Source organism: Cavia porcellus, unplaced genomic scaffold (genome assembly GCF_034190915.1).
Source record: "Cavia porcellus strain 051 isolate PalLab524CR breed Dunkin Hartley unplaced genomic scaffold, mCavPor4.1 scaffold_1, whole genome shotgun sequence".
Lineage (NCBI taxonomy): Eukaryota > Metazoa > Chordata > Mammalia > Rodentia > Caviidae > Cavia > Cavia porcellus.
Window position 1 is genome coordinate 44,640,208 of NW_026947484.1, and position 17,608 is coordinate 44,657,815.

Here is a 17,608-nt window from a genome sequence, read left to right on the forward strand (position 1 = left end):
AAGCATTTTTAAATCCTTGCCTGGTAAATTAAAGATAAGCATCTTTAATCATTTCTTTCCCTTCACCCGCTGGGGGACATCGCATTGGAAACAGCTTAGACGTCTGAATCCTAACATTGTAAGAACTGTAGAACTCAAAGAAACTTTTATAGACTGAGTATGATTTACATTTTACTGGTGAAAAAAATTGAGGTTCACTCCAGACTCTTCCAAACTTGAAATCTATTAATCCAATGCCTTCTTATAGATTTTGATTCTATGTTTAAATTATGTGCACTGGAAAGTCAATTATTGATAAGAATGGCAAAACATGTGGTTTCTTATATGATCTTATAAGAAGGGGTTCTCTTTTCTAACCTTTTTCACAGATTTCCAAAACCTCTGTTTCATACTAACAGCAAAATGAGCTGCAAGTTGGTGAGTTCTAAAGTCTTTTGGGAGCCTTGAAAGCCTGTTACCACCCTAGAAAATCTGCTCCTTAATTCCAGATTCATAACCACTTATTTCCTTAAAATTTTTTGCCCAACAACAGAATCTTCCAGAGAGAGGAATTGTGTCTACTGTCCCCTCAGAATCAGTGTGTTATCTGTCTCTACATTCATTACAAATGCAGCTTTTAGAAGAAATGCTTTTTGGGATGGGTCCAGAATTTTATTTTTATGAAATATCCCAAAATATGTTCATTGAGTTTTCTTCCATGAAAAAATACAAATATATGCCTTGTACTGCAGATTTAATAGTTTCTTAAATCAACACTTTTCTACAGATAGTTCTACCTGGGCCAAATGCATGTGGGCCTCTTCCCTCAGGAGCAACATCACGAGATGGATGCCCCCTCATCCTGCTGGTTAGTTGTGAGTTACATAAGTAAATGCCTCTAAGAGCTGTGTATTTGTTATGCTGTACCTTAGGAAAATATGTAATGCATATAACTCATCTCAGGTTACTGTGGCTTAGAAAAAGACATGATTGTTGTAACTGCAGTGAACCACGTGCAGGGGCACGGCACCCGGAGCAGGCAGCAATGCTTCAAAGCTTTGGGACTGATCCGCTTCCCCGCCTGGCTGCACTGCTGACCTTGGCGAGCTAGGTCTCTAACACACTTCATCACTTACTGTGTCCCACGCATGTCACCCTACGTACATATGAATGATCACTGTTTTATCAGATCAGGAAACTAATTGCCCTTAGCCCTTTCTGAACTTTTACATACACAAATGAGTAAGACTCTGAGTAATAGGTAACACCAAAATCGAAAAATAATCCTGGGGAAAGAGGCCAGCTTGCAACTCAGAGATCCTATCTCAAAATTTAAAAAAAAAAAGGGCTGTAGAGCTGTAACTCCGTGGTAGAACACTTGCCCAACCTACGTGAGGCCCTGAGTTCACATTCCAAGTATCACACATAATAGTCATAATAATAATAACACCAACAACAATATTGCAGTAGAACTTGCTCTTTTTCCTAAACTACATAATGTTAAACCCCTCCTCTTGTTATTGACTGATGAAACAATCTTATTCTTCTCAAGGAACTTACTTTTAGATATGTAGTTTGTAAATCTGTAACATTTGTAATTTGACATTATTGTTCCACTATGTGCCTATTTAATATTGGCACAGTAGAGTTTTTCACTTTACTTATTATTGTTATCTTCTATTCGTGATAAAAAACCTATAATAGTAATAGAGTCTTTACTTAAAATACCAAAAAAATTCTTCTTTAAATTAATATAAAGATTTTAAAAGGGAAGTGTAGTTGAAGAAAAACATGCTATGTAAAATCACGAAGACATGAAAGACACATGTTAGAAACACTGCCCTAGTCAAAAGCCTTTCACAGAAAAGAACAATTTTCTATGCGAGGTGGAGAGCCCACACTTCTGACCCCACCAGTTCCAAAAGCTGGGGACACAGAGGAGATAGCCACCAAGAGTGCCACCCTGGAAAACTTGAATAAAACTGAACAAATCTTAAATCACTTGGGCTTTTGACAGTTCAAAAAAACTCTTAACAGAGATGAGTGATTTTTTTAAATCAATATCAAGACAACAGAAGACTAAATAGTCCCTTTTAAACCATTACGTAGGCCTCCTTTGTGTAATATGAAGTCTTAAGATTCCCAGCAAGAGTCACTAATGGGAAAAAAAAAGAAACAATTCCCTCATCAACCAAAGAAATGTTCGGTTAAGTTTTAGCTTTTAGTGTGTGTATTTTTTAGAAAGGGTTCTCTATACACCTATTAGAAGCTACATTCTGGTGAGGATGTTTTCAAAATTCCACACTTCCTTTTGAAAATTCCCTGAAACGCCCCTTAGGCAATCAGGTGCCAGGAGCTAGAAATTATTATCTATTCTGTGTCACCGTTACAGAGAGCAGAAGGTGCTTCTAGGAACCAAGACATTACCCATGACTCCCTACCAGGTCACGCTATGATTAACTCGCTCTTCAGATTCTCTCAGTGATAGCAAAATGCAGTTAGAAACCACAGTTAATTCACCACATTGAAGAAAAATTATAGAGAAATATAATTAAACGAATCTATTTTCATTTGCATTTTAATAATGAGGACAGTGAGTTTGATGTAACATAGCAACCCTGTGGTTTGTAATTGAAAGTAAAGTAGTAATATGATTTCTAGAATTTAAAAAATTAGTATGGAACAATTCGAGCCTATCCTGATTAACATTCCTAACCTTGTAAATGTGGGGGGGGGGCGGATTTTTTTCTTCAGCATTCAACAAGTGTTTATTAAGTAAATGATAATCTCTAAGAAAAGCTTAAATCTTGTTGCAGTAGATAGACAGAAATAAGTAAACAGAATAATAAACATGAATGGAGACACATTAAAAGAAATAAGGTTATAAAGAACACCAAAAAAAACAGACCTCCCAAATTTAAAGACCCAATCCAAAAATGAGCATCTGAATCAACTGAGGAATGGATAAAAAGGGTGCAGTACTTTATACAATGGAGTGCTACTCAGTCATAAAGAAGGATAAACTTGAGACTTTTATAGGTAAATGGATGCAACTAGAGACCATACACAGTGAAATAAATTAGACTCACAAACATAAACCTCATATTGTCTCCCTGGTGTGAGAAACTGAAAGAGTAAAGTTTATAATGTATAATAGTGAAAGGGGAAGAAATTGTTTAAAAGGAAAAAGAGAACCAGGTGGGGGAAAGGAGGAAGGAAGGAAGCGAAAGAAGAAAAAAAATACAAGTTAGCTCTACTAATGGTCTGAGTTCATAGAAAAGGAAAGTTTGCACTAATATCAACTGGAGAATTTTTTATGACCATGTCTTGCACTCTGAGTAATTACTTTAATAATAATAGTATGAGCCCCCTTCCCCTGCCCCCCTTAGCAGATGGGAACCAGAGATCTGAGCATCTCTTGGGAGGCTGACTATAGCAAATAAGGGGGACTTCCTTCTACCATCTCTTTGAAGGCAAATATTTTTATTACTGTTTTGCTTTATTCTGATTAATGGTACTGCTCTATTCAATACTCTGTTTTGATAAGTTCTACAATGTTCTGTATTTCATTTTATTTTGATATACATGATTGAAAGAACAAGTATTGTGAAGATAACAAGATATACTGTGATACCTATTACTGTTATCCTGGTAACCTGCTGTGAAGTTCTGTACCAATTTTACTACACAGTCTCAATTGGCTTTATTCTGTCTTGTTCTGTTGTATTTTACTACCTTCAAAGTAAAAAAAAGACTTAATAAAAAAAGAATAATAATATGCAATGTATTAACTATGGTTACTCTCCTATAACCTTGCTGTGAAATTTTGTCTTATCTTTTTCTATAAAGTAAAAAAATAGCAAAAATGACAAATAAAACAAAAAATAACAAAGAAGAAAGAAACCTTATTAACAAATAAATATACTAGGATTCCCAGTAAATAGGTTATTTATAATCAAAAGTGGTGTTTTGCTATAATAGTCACATAAATTTTAGCCTCATAACTAAAAATCAAAGTACTGTCTTTAAAACTGGGCATCTGAGATGAATATACACTTCTGGCAAGCACAAGGTCATAAATTCAATCCCCAGTACCAAAAAGAAATGTTTTTTAAAGAAAGAAGGGATGAAGATGAAGATGGATGGGCAGACAAAGAAGGAAGGTAACCAACTTTGTATCAGTGCTCATGAAAGTCTGAGGCCTCAACAACAATATGGAGCCAGCCCAGCAAATGCTGCAGGAAAAGACATCCTAACCCAAGGTTCCAGCTTCCCTATATGGACAGTGCTTTCCCTCCAAGTGACTACAAGTATCTTTTCCACATTCTGACTACGTACTGTACTCCCTAATGCTCCCACAATTCCCTGACACCGTAGGATTCCTGAAGGCATAACACCTTCCTCTCCCAACAGAGGAAATCACTACAGTCATCTCTTGTGAGATTTGACCTATAGGACTCTACAAGTAGTGGGTTGTGAAAGAAGTACCAAGGGCTAGAAGAGATTCTAAGTTCTCTGATGGAACACTGAATGAAGAGCCAACCTGAAACACAGAGACAAGGCCAGTATCTATTATGAGCACCAGAGAAGCTAGCCAGGCTTCCTACCTTGTGCATTCTACAAGACATGTCATCTCCTCTCACTGTCCTCCCCATCAGTCCCTGTGACACATTCCTCTTGCTTTACTCCATGCCTATAGTGAATTTTTTTTAAAAAGTGCAAAAATACAGAAAGTTACTAAATGAAAAGTAGTCCTTCCTGCTCCTTTTTGTGACTCATCCATCTCTCTTCTCAGATAAATTCACTTTATTAGTTCCTGTGTATGCCGTAGTAAAGGACATGAAAAAACCAACAGACAGGAGGATTCAGCCAATGAATATCAGCCAGATTGTGTCTTCAAATACTTCAGTAGAAAGACAGCATTCCCATGAACAGAAGTGAAGGACTATTCATGGATCCACAGGATGGGCTCCCTCTTGAGCAATTGCTGCTACAACATATTTGACCAGTCAATCAAAGAAAACAACACTGAGTCTTTATGTTGAAAACAGCCCCTCATCCACCAGCCACTCTGTGAAACTGATTGCATTAGACCCCTCCCATTATGGAAAACACATTTCATCCTTATTAGAAATGATATTATTTTTTCTCTACTGTTCTAAACACACTCAATAGAACATTTCTGACCCTAGATGTGTAGAAGTTTTCCACACACATGAAAAAAATTCTCCAGCAGAAGCTGAGTGTCCTAAAATTTAACTCAATTCTGATACGAACTACCTGAAATTGCACTAAATCTCGCAGGGTGAGGGCTTGGTCCCACAACATGCCCCTATCTTGGACACAAATCACAAATAATAGGTTGTCACCCACACTTGTGACCAACTGGCTATAAATCAGGTTACTTTTCTCTCATTGCTGAGACAAAATATTTGATTCCCAAAATTCTGGAAGCAAAGTTTATTTAACTCACAGTTTATGGAGGTTTCAGTCCATAATCAGCTCACTCCAAGGCAGGGTGGCACATGGAAGAGGGAAAGAGCTCATGATGGCAGAAGACTGAAAAAAAAAAAAAGCAAAATGGGGAAAATGTGTAGAGAAAACTCTTTCTGTTGCTTAATTGTATGTAGGCCACACGCCCTAGGGTGACTCACATAATCCCAGCACTGGATCATGAATCAATCACAAATTCTAGAAGCTTGCCCCCCATGATTATAAGAGGCTTTGGGGGGACATCCAAACACAAACCATAACTGGATTTCCCATGACCTGTCCTCTAATTTGATAGAGCAACTCATAGAAACTAGGGAAATACTTTACTATGATTTCCTATTTCCTATAAAGGATATTACAATGTGTGCATATGAACAGCCAGATCAGATGGAAGAAATGCACAGGGTAGAATATGAGGCATGAAGCCACCATGCTCTCCAAGCATCTCCAAGTGTTCAACTCTAGAAGTCTTAAACTCTAGTCCTTTGGGGTATTTCTGTAAGCCTCGCTATGTGGACATGATTCATTAAATCACTGGCCACTGATGATCAACTTGACTCTCAGCCTGTGCTGACTTGACTGACTTTGGGATTAGTGGAGCACACACTTCTGGGTTGGTCATGGAGGGGTAGCCTTTGGGTGTATGTCTGGTCCCTTGCCCCTTTCCTCACTAGCACCCTTATCCTGCTCTACTTCTTTTATTTTTTAATTTTATTTAAAGAAAGACTAAACAAAACAGAAAATGGGTAGAAATAATACATACTTTCAAAGAAAAAATAAACAGTAAGAAATCACTAGTTGATAATTACATATTGTCCCCTTACACATAGTTGTTCAAGATACAAAAGTGAAACATACAAAGTGGGGATTCAAACAGCATCTGCTCTACTTCTTGATCATCATGAACTAAGGAGCTTTGCTCTGTCATGCCTTTCTACCATGATGCTTCTGCCTTAGAGCCAGCTGACCATGGACTGAAAGCATGAGAAAAATTAAACCTCTTCTCCTTTAAGTTGCAGGTGTCAGGTATTGTAACTCAACAACAGGAAAGGCTGAGGCTATAAGCTCAGCAGCACAGCACCTGCCTGGCAAGTACAAGGTCATGAATTCAATTCCTGGACAAAAAACAAGAAAGCTATCTAAGCTCATTGCCTCTGTTCTCTTGCTAGAGGTTGAACTGGGATTAAAATTTCCAACTATGCATTGGATTTTCTAGTGACCAGGCCCCATCCTCAAACTATGTCTTAGTTTAAGGTGATGGTAAGCAGCATCTCATGTTGGTCCATCAGACATAGTGTGTGGCCACTGAAAATGCCGCTAAAGGTAAACCTGTACCTAAATATGGATTTGTCATACAATAAAACAGGATGTGGTAAAGGCAGCTGATTGTGGGATTCACTGCCCCTATCATGTGTCACACCATTTAGAAATGTTGAACCTCATAAAGTGATGAACCGTATTTTTTTAAGGCATAGCCAACGTGCAACCAGTAAGAGATAGATGGAAGATGCCTTGAGGAGTGATCAACTCTCCCTACCGTGTGCACTCCAGGGGCTAGTGAGCCAGCCTGTACCTGGAACCACATTCTTATTTCTTTCATGCCATGTCCTACTTTCTCCTCTACAGCTGAGAACACCCTCTGTCTTAGTCACTTACCTCCTTGCTGAGACCTACTACCTGACATCCACAACATAAAGAGGGAGAGATTTGGGCCCACAGTTGTAGCTCCTGGCAGGCAGACTTCAGGATAGAAAAACAACATGGCAGAGGGCTCCAGCAGAAGAAAGGTGCTGACCTCATGGCCGGAAGGAAGCAGAGACCGAAGGGAGGAGCTGGAGAAGGAGATAAACCCTTGCAGGTGCCACTTCCACAGACCTGTCACTTCCAATCAGACCCTGCTTCCTCACAGTCATGGCTATATCACCCCAGTGATTCAGTCACCTTCCAAAAGCCCTGTTTAGGAACTCATGGGCTTTGGGGAATAATCTCCATCTAAACTTTAACACTCTCCCACTAAATCTTTTGACTTACTGAGGCCCCCATATCAAACTCTGCTCCCAACCCAATCTGAAACCCATCATACCAAATGGATTCTGCAAAAAATAAAATTTTCTTACTACTGATTTATAATTTACATTGTGTTTTTTCCTAACAAAGGAAAAAGCATTAAAAATTTAAAGAAGAAACGTAATACTTTCTATAGTAAGTCTCAGAGAATATATCCACTTAAGACTACTTTCAAGATGACTTATTCAATGCATGATATTCTAAATAAAACATTAGGGTGATCTGCTCCTTCTATTACCTGTGTCGTACGAGCATTTAAACTTGCAGTTCAAAGAGCCTCACTAGGAAGCTGGTTACTCTAACACAGCAACTCTCATCATTTAAGGATTGCTCATATCACCAGCTTCACTACAGGGAACTACAAACAAAAACCTGCTATTTCTACCTATAGAACAAGCAATGAAACAGCTTCATTTATGCAACGAAGGCCTCATAGGAAATTTTAGTCTGTCTAAGAAAAAAAGAAAAAAGAAAAATCTTAGAATATGAAAGAAATTTCTCTTACTTTACTACCAGACTAAGTGACTCTTATCAACTCTTTTAAACCTTAATCCAGTGTTTTAACACAACCAGAAGTTTCTTCTTCATGTATACCTTAGATTCTTTGTGAAGATATTTTGCTGTAGGCATGGGCAATAGGTAACAGACTATTTTTTTTACCTTGAATCACTTCAGTCTCTACACCTTGGGCTCTAACTTTCTGGAAGCCAGTATATCAGGCTATTTACATTTACAGCATCTCATCAACATGTCTGTTCTCTCTTAAATTTAGAAACCCTGAATACATGCAATCCTACTCATCAAAGTTCAAAGTGATAATACAGTTCAGGCTTAAAACAGAAAATCACTAGAGAACCACCATGTGGTCTACAAATGCAAAAGAATATTATTTGGCTTTAAGCAAAATAAAATTGTGTCATGTACACTATTAAGGCACAACTTGAGGATACTATGTTAAGTGAAACAGATCAGTCAACAAAAAAATAAACACTGTATTATGCCACCGATACTAGATACATAGAGTAGGCCCGTAAAGGAAAAAACAGGATGGCCATTGCTTGGGAGAGGGGGAAGTTACTGTTTAGGGAGTACAGAGCTTCAGTTTTACAAAATGAGAAGAATTCTGGAGGTGGAGGACATGATGGTTGCACAGTACTATGAACGTGTGAACACTGCTGAACTGTCCACTGAGAATAACAAAGATGATCAGTTTTGTGTCACATACATTCTGCCACAGTTTTAAAATGAGGATAAATTCAAAGAGAAAAAGCAAAATTAAATCCCTATAGGGACGAATCATTCACCATTGCCATTACTGCTCTCTTGCTCTTACGGTTTGTCTTTTATTCAGATTTCATCTGGATTCTCTGCTTTTTCTTGCTCTCTACTTTCTTTATTGCCCATCTCATTACTTATCCAACTTATCAAAGTCACATTACTACTCCAAAAGCACTAACAACGACTCTCAGCTGGCATCACATTCAGTGTAAGTATGCACAGTGATTCTTTCCCTCCCCCAATGGAACACTTGAGAGCAACTGGCAGGTGACCTCACTGGGCCTTCACTAGGACCAGCGTCTCTCATGCAGAGTCACACATCAAAATCATCCCTGGATCTTTGTAAAAATTCTCACACCTGGAACATTGCTTTATGAATTATGATTCTAAATGGAATGAGAGCTGGGCATTTTACTTCAGAAGCTCCACATATAATAAGAATAACAAGGTGTTTATTAAATGTCAACCATTGTTTTCAATGTTTGAGTATGATTCTAATGAGCATCTCTACTAAAGAACTCCTTTTACCATAAGTCCTAAATTTCATTCACAGTAAATATTATGTCTCCTAATCCATAGTCAGGCATAGGAATTCATCAATGTCTTCCTTTTGTAGGCAACGCTGTATGTGTACATGTGTAGAATACAAACACACATGTGTGCAAATGTGAAAATCTTCCCTGGGAATAGGATGCATCATAATTTCTACCATTTCCTTAAAAATATCTCTGACACAAAAAAACAAATTAATAAAAATGCTTAAAATAAAATCCTCCCAGCAGTAGATATTCCCCCAACAATGTTCATCCACATTTATTCATTCATTCACCAAATATTTATTGAGCACATATTGCACACATTCAAGATTTGAGAATATCAGTGAGCAAAACTGAGCTGTATCCTCATGGAAACTTCACCAGCTAAGAAGTGAACAAACTCTCCCTCAAAATCCACCCCAATTTTCTTTTACTCAATCCCACACCTAATCCAACAAGGTGTTCTTATTCTGTATCCAGAGTGTATGTTTTTCTCCTTCCCTACTGCTGCTACTCCAAGCTAACCAATCCCCCTCTCACAGCTGGGGTCCTCAGAGTCCTAAGAAAGCCACCCAGAGCAGGTGACATTTGCTCCTGCTCAGTGTGTCCGTGATGTCCAAGTGCATTTCCTGAGCGTTTGGATACATAAATCAGGAACTTCAGGAGGCAGCTCTTTCACCAGTCAGCCTCTCTAACATAATGTAGACCTAAACTCCATTTTGTCATGGTGTTCTGACTTTCTTAACAAAGACCAAAAACTCAATAGCAAATCTCACTACAAAAAGGAAAAATTTGTCAGTTAAAGTTAATGTTGCAGCTAAAATTACACAGAACTTACAGTACCAAGTAGCCTGTCACACTATGAACTTCAAGTTTCCTTTGAAAATTTCTTAAGAAATATGATTTGGTATAAATTCAGATTTCCTTTGATGAGATTGTTACAGGACCTTATTTGATATTTAAATCCCTTTCTAGGTTCCTGAGCAAAATCTTCCACTCTTTTGGAAATCTTACCAAGATAGTTACAGACATCTGATTCATTCAGTTTGAGTCTACCTTCCACTATGAAAGAGTCATACTGCTGCTGGGACCGAGCTCTTTGATTTACTGCAACCCTTATTCCCAGGGGCAGGTGAAAGTTTATCTTGGTCCCATGGATACCGCCAATCACACACTGCAAAAGGCAATGCTCATTACTGCAATGAATTTTCTCAGGGAAAGAAGTCAGATGTTAATAAAACAATACTTTTTTTTTCTGTTTGAGGTTGTCCAGGATTTGTGATATGTGGCATATGGAGACCAGATGAACTCAGGGTGGATGACAAGATCGTCTTGGGCTTGCAATCCCAGCTCACTTCAACAATCAGCTTGACTGGAAACAAAGTAAGTACTGAGGGTGGCAGGAGTGAAGAGGCAAAGGAGGGAAAATGAAGCACGAAGGAAGGGAAGGGAAGGAAGGAGGAAGGCTGGGCAACAATGCATTCTGTAGAGGTCAGAGGTTAAAACCTGAGAAAACACTTCTGACATTCATGATCAGGTCACTACTGTTCTTTGAAAAAAATTCAATAGAAGGGATAAAAGGCACAGTCCACAAAATATAAAAGACTCGCCTGCTTAAGTCATTTTCAAAATAGAGATCCCCAGATGCTGATATAAACCCAAGGAGTCTCCTCCTTTAATTAAAATACAATCAAGCTACTTCCCTATTCAGTATGAAGCTGTGCCTCGACAGATAACACAGGACATGCCTTCAACAAACTTGTGAACGATGCCTATTGTCACTGCCCCATCTCCTATGCCCTTCCCTGTAAGGTTCACTTGGAGTTCACCATCCTCTCAAGCTGCCAGGTCCCCACATCAGCACCAGTGTGTCTCTACCTCTCTGCCCGAGGGCTACAGTGAGGTTCAACATGAAAATGCATGCAATAGATCCTCAAATTCCCAACCCAGGGGTAATGGGGGCTGGTAGTAGCTTTCCCAGCCTCCCTGTTTACCATTTCCCAGAGGGTCACTGCTGGGAATGAGCCTCGGTCAGCCAGAGTAGTAACTGTTTATTGGCTTCTCCCTTTTCTTTTCCTCATTTTTGTGACTGCCTTGGGTAATGGCAATATGATGGTACATTACGTGTAGAAAATTTTAATAACAATAACAATTCAAATTAAATCCAGTCTACTTTCTATTCATCATGGATAATTCTGGGGAAAAAATGATTGATCCAAGTCTCCTCCCTGTAGAAGGGGCCATGCCATGCCTCCCCATGACCACTGCCACCCTGGTCTATCTGCTAGTAAGGTTAGACTCCCACGGTGGCCTCGGTTTCAGATAGATTTCAGGCAGTTCTGACACCGTCAGTAACAAATGACATGTTACTTGAGTAAATGACTCAACCTCTGTAAGCCTCTTTTATCATATGTGAAACAGAAATACTTGTGTGCTGTAGTAGCTAGGACTCAGGATTAGTCTATTGAATGAGACACACACAGCTCACCAAAATACCTTGTCTGTATGGGCTCAGCAAATACTAAGTTCTTTTAATGTCATCTGATCTGTCTACTTACTGCATGTTTAATCTGCTAAATTATCTGTCAATCATTAATATAATTAGTTTCTGTTATTATCTGGAAAGAAAATATTGTTAGGATTAGCACTAATGATTCATATCTTTCAAAGCATTTAATTTATTACAGTTTCCCAAAATAAAATATTAAAGTCACTAGGTATTTCAAGCTTATAGTTTTATGTTTATTAACATCTTCTGTAATTCTTTTTCCCTTTCTCCTCTTTCATCTTCAAACTTTTTCTTCTGGAAGCCTGTTGAATTTTGATGTGCTCACTGAGCCCGCAATGGGGCTTCAAGGCAAAACAGAAGCAGCTCTTGGGTCCCCCACAACCCCAATACATTACTTGTTTGGATCTGAATTTCTTTTGCCTTTAAGATCTTAAATGTCTTTTTGTTTAGCTCTGAATATCTTTGAATATGACAGAATCCTGTGTTTTTTCATATTCTTCATATCCGATAGACCTTATAACCCATAAATATATTAAAATAGTATTCAGCTAAATTCTGGTGATTTCTCATAGCTTTATCTGGCATTGGCCTGTCAGCTGCTAAGGTCATTCTACTGACAAGTACTTTATCAGGATCTAACATAATGCAGCCTAGAATAGAGGGTAGGAACATTTACTCAAGGGTCAAACCATGGCTTGTCCAGTCACTGCTCTGTTACATTAGGCAGGACACTTTTCTAGAGCCTGACTGCCTTATGGTAACTTGGAAAAGAACAAGAGTACTTGTAAGAGTCTGTCTCATAGGGTTGTTATAGGAATTATATAAGAAAAATGCCTAAAATGCTTCCTGGCATATAGCATGTGTTCAGTAAGTTTAAGCTACCACTAATATTACTGCTATGATTACTATTTTTTTCATTTGTAATACACGGAATTTTTTTAAAATTTGGTATTTGTCATCGACAGAAAATTTCTGTATGTCAAACCATGAGAAGTTCGTCTCTTTTAGACCTATGTTGACTTCCAAATACACCCTGTAAATGTAAGTTGAATTAAACATATAATTCTTCAAGTGCCAGTATACTAGGCTTCTTTGAATTAAGTAATCTAAGCTCTCTCCTTTGAGCTTGTTCTTACAGTGAATTTTACTAAAATCACAACTGATAGCAGTAGAGTGCCCCTCAGGCTGACAGGGTCTCCCCACACTGCAGCCCAGACTGAGTCATCCACTGGGCTGCCTCTTGCAATCTTCAAGGCCCAGACGCTCTGCTCTGTTCACTGCTTCCTGATCTGTCTGATGAGGCTCATTTTCCTATATCAAGCATCACAGTTGGCTGCCTTAAATCGGTGTGAAATCTAGGCTCAACCCTATGATTAGGACCTATCTAGGTCTAGAATTAAAGTTGCCTGAAGCATAGCAATGGTGTATGGCTTTATGCTTTATAAGGTACTTTCAAGAACATCTCCTTATTTGATCTTTCTGCGAGACAGCAGAAATCGACGTTATTATTCCCAATATGGACCAGGAGAAATTAGGAAAGACCAGAGGAATGATAATTATCAGGATTGAGACCAAAACGAAAATTTACAGTGTGGCCTGGCGTCGATTCTGTGGAGGGAAAAGCAGTATCTTCTGAGCCTCCCACGGCCCTACTTATCTCAGGGCACCACCAGGCCAGCAATGGAGCTGCAGGCAGAGGACACACTACATAAAGGCCCGGTCCATGGACTCTGAGGCCGCAAGTCACCTGTGCCCCAGAGCCACGCAGCAAGGACCACATGGCACCGCTGCTGCTCAGGCTGAGAGCCCAGACAAAGCAACAACTCTCAGAATATAAGTCGATGAGTGATGCAAATGAAGAAAAAACTCCAGAGCAAATCATACAAGAAAAACAAATGGAAGCTAAAGTTCAAGACCTGGAAAATGAAACTGAAGAGCTGAAAGTTGTGTTTGAAATGGAAAGTCTTGCATTGAGCAGGATGCAACTTCCAGCTGCACTTAAAAATGACCCTGAAAAAAATTAATGCTGAGAACAGTGTGTTTATGGATACCACGAAAGAAGTATTGAAGCTAAATAAGTGAATAATGAAATTACATTGGAAATTAGAAGAACTACTTGATCTTAGAAAGAAGAGATTGCAATTAAAACTTGCTTCAGAAAGTAAGCTTTTAGAAACACAAACTGAGACCAAGAAGCAAACCCTCCCTACAAACCAGTGCCATGCACAGGCTGCCACTGGCAGGAGGACAGCCAGACCCAGCCCCTTCTGAGCTTGGGCTGAGAAACAAGAAGAGCCAAACCTCCTTCCCCCTCATAAGCATCTGGCTGATACAGAGAGACACAAGCTGCGATGATAGCTATTGAGGTGAAATGCAATTTGATGCTTGTGGTGTTTGGTGTTTCATTGACTTTGCAACTTTAGGGCCAGTGGTCTGGTCATCTGTTTAGAGGATAACAGTATGCAGTGTGACATCTATGGGGGATCTCCTTCTGAAGATGGTGGCCATTGTTAATTCCCTATTATCATGTTTCAAAGTCCTGTATCATTGTCATTGTTTTGTTGGGTTGGGTTCTGTTTTGTTTTGTTTAATTTTGTTATGTGGAATGGCATGGGCAACTATTTCAAAGATAGCAAGATATATTACGGTAACCATTTTGGATTTGCTATTGTCTTGAAGTCTCTTATTGCATTCATTGTTTTGTTTTATTGGTGCTATTCTGTTCTGTTTTGTTTGATTTTTACTATGTCTGCAGGTATCTACAGCTATTTTGAAGACAAAAAGAGGAATTATGGTTACCATTGTTGACTTCCTATTGTTTCAAAGTCCTGTGTCACTTATATTGGTTTGTTTTGATTGGCTTTATTCTGTTTTATTTTGCTTAGTTTTATTTTCTTTAAGATAAAATAAATAATTTTTCAAAAAAGGAAATACAGACTGAGAAGAAACAGAGGAGTTTGACAGTATGGAGAATTGAGACAAGATAAAGACCATGCAACAAAGCCTACAGATGGAGATGGAGATTACTACAGTTATTCACCTCATTTGAGGGAGTGAAGTCAACTGGGCAGTGGATCCAGCCCTCAAGGAATCTGTTCTGCAGCTTAAAAGGGATCTCACCACAATCTAATAAGAATTCCACTTGCCAGGTGTGGTGGTGAGGAGGCTGAGGCAGGAGGATTGCCACACATTGAAACCAGCAAAGAATTATACTTTGGCATTTTTTTGTTTTTGTCTTTGATATGTCATTTAAATAGCAAGTTTCAAGTGGAATGAAAATCCAGTGTTTCTAAAACTAATGCTATAAATTTTTTTTAGCTTCAGTTAACACTATAGCATAGAATCGGTCATTTCAAATAATAGAAAAGTGACTGCATACTCTAAAAAGGGGAAATCTTAATCATAGAAAAAACATCTGGCCTGATATCTTATGAATATGGACATTTTTTGGACATTCATAGTGATCCCAGCTTTTATTTGTATATTTGTGTGCATTTTTCAATCAAAATACAGAGAAGTGGGGGGCTTACAGTGTGGGCATGTGGCACTGGTGTTATGAGAGAGGACAGAAAAGCCTGAGACTATCACAGTGCTGAATCCAAGACAAACAAGAGGCAGCTGAGCAACCAGCCTCTCCTGGGAGGTATAGAGATAGGGTTCCCAAGGGACGAGAAAAACCTTAGTATGAACACAGGTGGCTTTCTCTCTTCCTCTGAAAGCACTGATTCCATAAATCCCTAATTCTAAAGCAGACATTAGATTCCCTGGAGTCTTTCTCAGTCAGGCTTCCACTAAAGAACTGCACTCTCTAGAAAATGATCTGAGTAGGCACTGTATGTTCTCAATTCTTTCAAGAACAGCACAAAGCTAATCCCACTCCTGGTACTAAAGGAAACAGTTGATTCATTATATATGATGCATACCTTGGGTCAGAAAGTCTTGAGTTAGTAAGGCTTAGCTCTTTTATGGAGACTTGGATGAGAGATACAGTTCAATAACAGAGTACGTGCTTAGTATGAACAAAGCCTTGGGTTCAATCCCTCACCTCCAAAATAAAACAAAAAACCTACCGTGCGGCACAACACACTCCACCTGAAGTAAGCATTTCCTTCTAAGAATTAGAACAAAATATCAGCAACAATTCAAGAAATCTCTCATCTTATTCAGCAACCCTCCTCCTCAGATGCTGGTCTTTAAAAAGGTAATGCCTTAAAGTTAAGTCCTATATACACCTGGGTGGCAAAAGGAAGCATCTTCTAGTAGCCTCAGACTGTATGCCTGTTGAAGCTTCTTCTTTTCTTGAATGGAGACTGAAGAAGTGAATGAAAACAGGTTAGCACCCCAACCCTCCCTCATGCAAGGCCATCTCCAAGACATAACCACCTGGCAGTGGCTGCCATGGCTGCTTGGTGTATGGACAAGACACCTTCATGCATTGGCAGATGATAAACTCTGGGAGCAGCAGACTGAGTTGGGCCAGAGAGTTTTTCAGGAAAGAACTTTCAGAGATTTGTGGATGATGGTTCCAGAGGCTGGAAAATGGATCCCCATTGCCTCCCATAGGGAAGCTATGACACATCTGAGGCCTGCTTTGACTAGCTTGGTGACTAGGGCCATCTGGAAGTACAAGCAAACCAACCATGCCTTTTCTAAACTGACCAACCACCTTCCAGCAAGGAACGGTCTGTCTTTGCCAATAACACATCTCTTAGTTACAATTGCAAGCTAAAGGGAACTTAGCCAGGAAGATTCCAAAGAACAAATTCATGGAAATTTTGCCTCCTATTCATTTCCTTCCATAACCTATTTAAATAGTTAAACCATTTACTTTGAGAGTGAGGTGAGGGAAGAAATGCCCTCTGTGGGAAGAAAACCTTGTGAATTTAGAACAGAAGCATAAAGGCCTAAGGAAACCTCTAAGGAAATAAAATAGAATAATATTTGAATAAATTGGCTTAATCAAGATTAATTCTGCTTATTAACAGGCAGAAGTGTTATAAAAGCCAAGTAAGCAGTGGTCTCTGTCCAATTAGATCAGATGACCCTTTGGGAAAAGATGGAACCAGGAGCAGAGTGCAAATGGCTGTCAAAGTAAAGAAGAAAAGACACACACACACACACACACACACACACACACACACACCCGGCAGGGCTTTCCATGCAAAGACGGGAGTAGGATTAAACACAGCTTTAGATGAGACAAACTCTCAATTTGCTCCTTTTTTTAAAAAGTTAAAGTATACCTGATCCATTGGGGAAACCAATGGCTAACATACGCCTCCAGAGGTGTGCTGTGAATTCTCTGCTACAGTCTACTCCACAGCCTGGAGGAGAGTACTGGTGTGATTGCTTACCATAGTAACTCAACACTTCTGTTATTTAAAACTCTTTAAGATATTTATTGTGTCCTTACGGTGTGCCAGGCATTGTGCTGGGCTGTAAGAATAACCAGTGTCCTTAAGAAACTTGAAGAGAGTACAAATTATTGACAGACCATGCTGAGGATGTATGGTAGAAAATAATAGAGGGGGAGAAACATTTAAGCTGAGACCTAAAAGAAGAAAAAAATCTGCCATCGGGAAAAAAGAGGGAAGAACACACCAAGCACGGGGCACAGCATGTAGAAGGGCCTGAGGCTAGAGATAATGCTGTATGTGCTGTTTGGGAGGGTAAGTCAGGGAGCAAATGGTGGGGTCAGGGAGCGTGGGGTCAGTCTGCAGAGATGCACAAGGGCCAGAACTTGTTA

General features: G+C 39.1%; 1 pseudogene; it reads left to right on the top strand.

The window, feature by feature from the left end:
* The first annotated feature begins 13,640 nt into the window (after positions 1–13,640).
* LOC100718686 (centromere protein H-like) lies at positions 13,641–14,992 on the top strand (annotated as a pseudogene).
* The last annotated feature ends 2,616 nt before the right edge of the window (positions 14,993–17,608 follow it).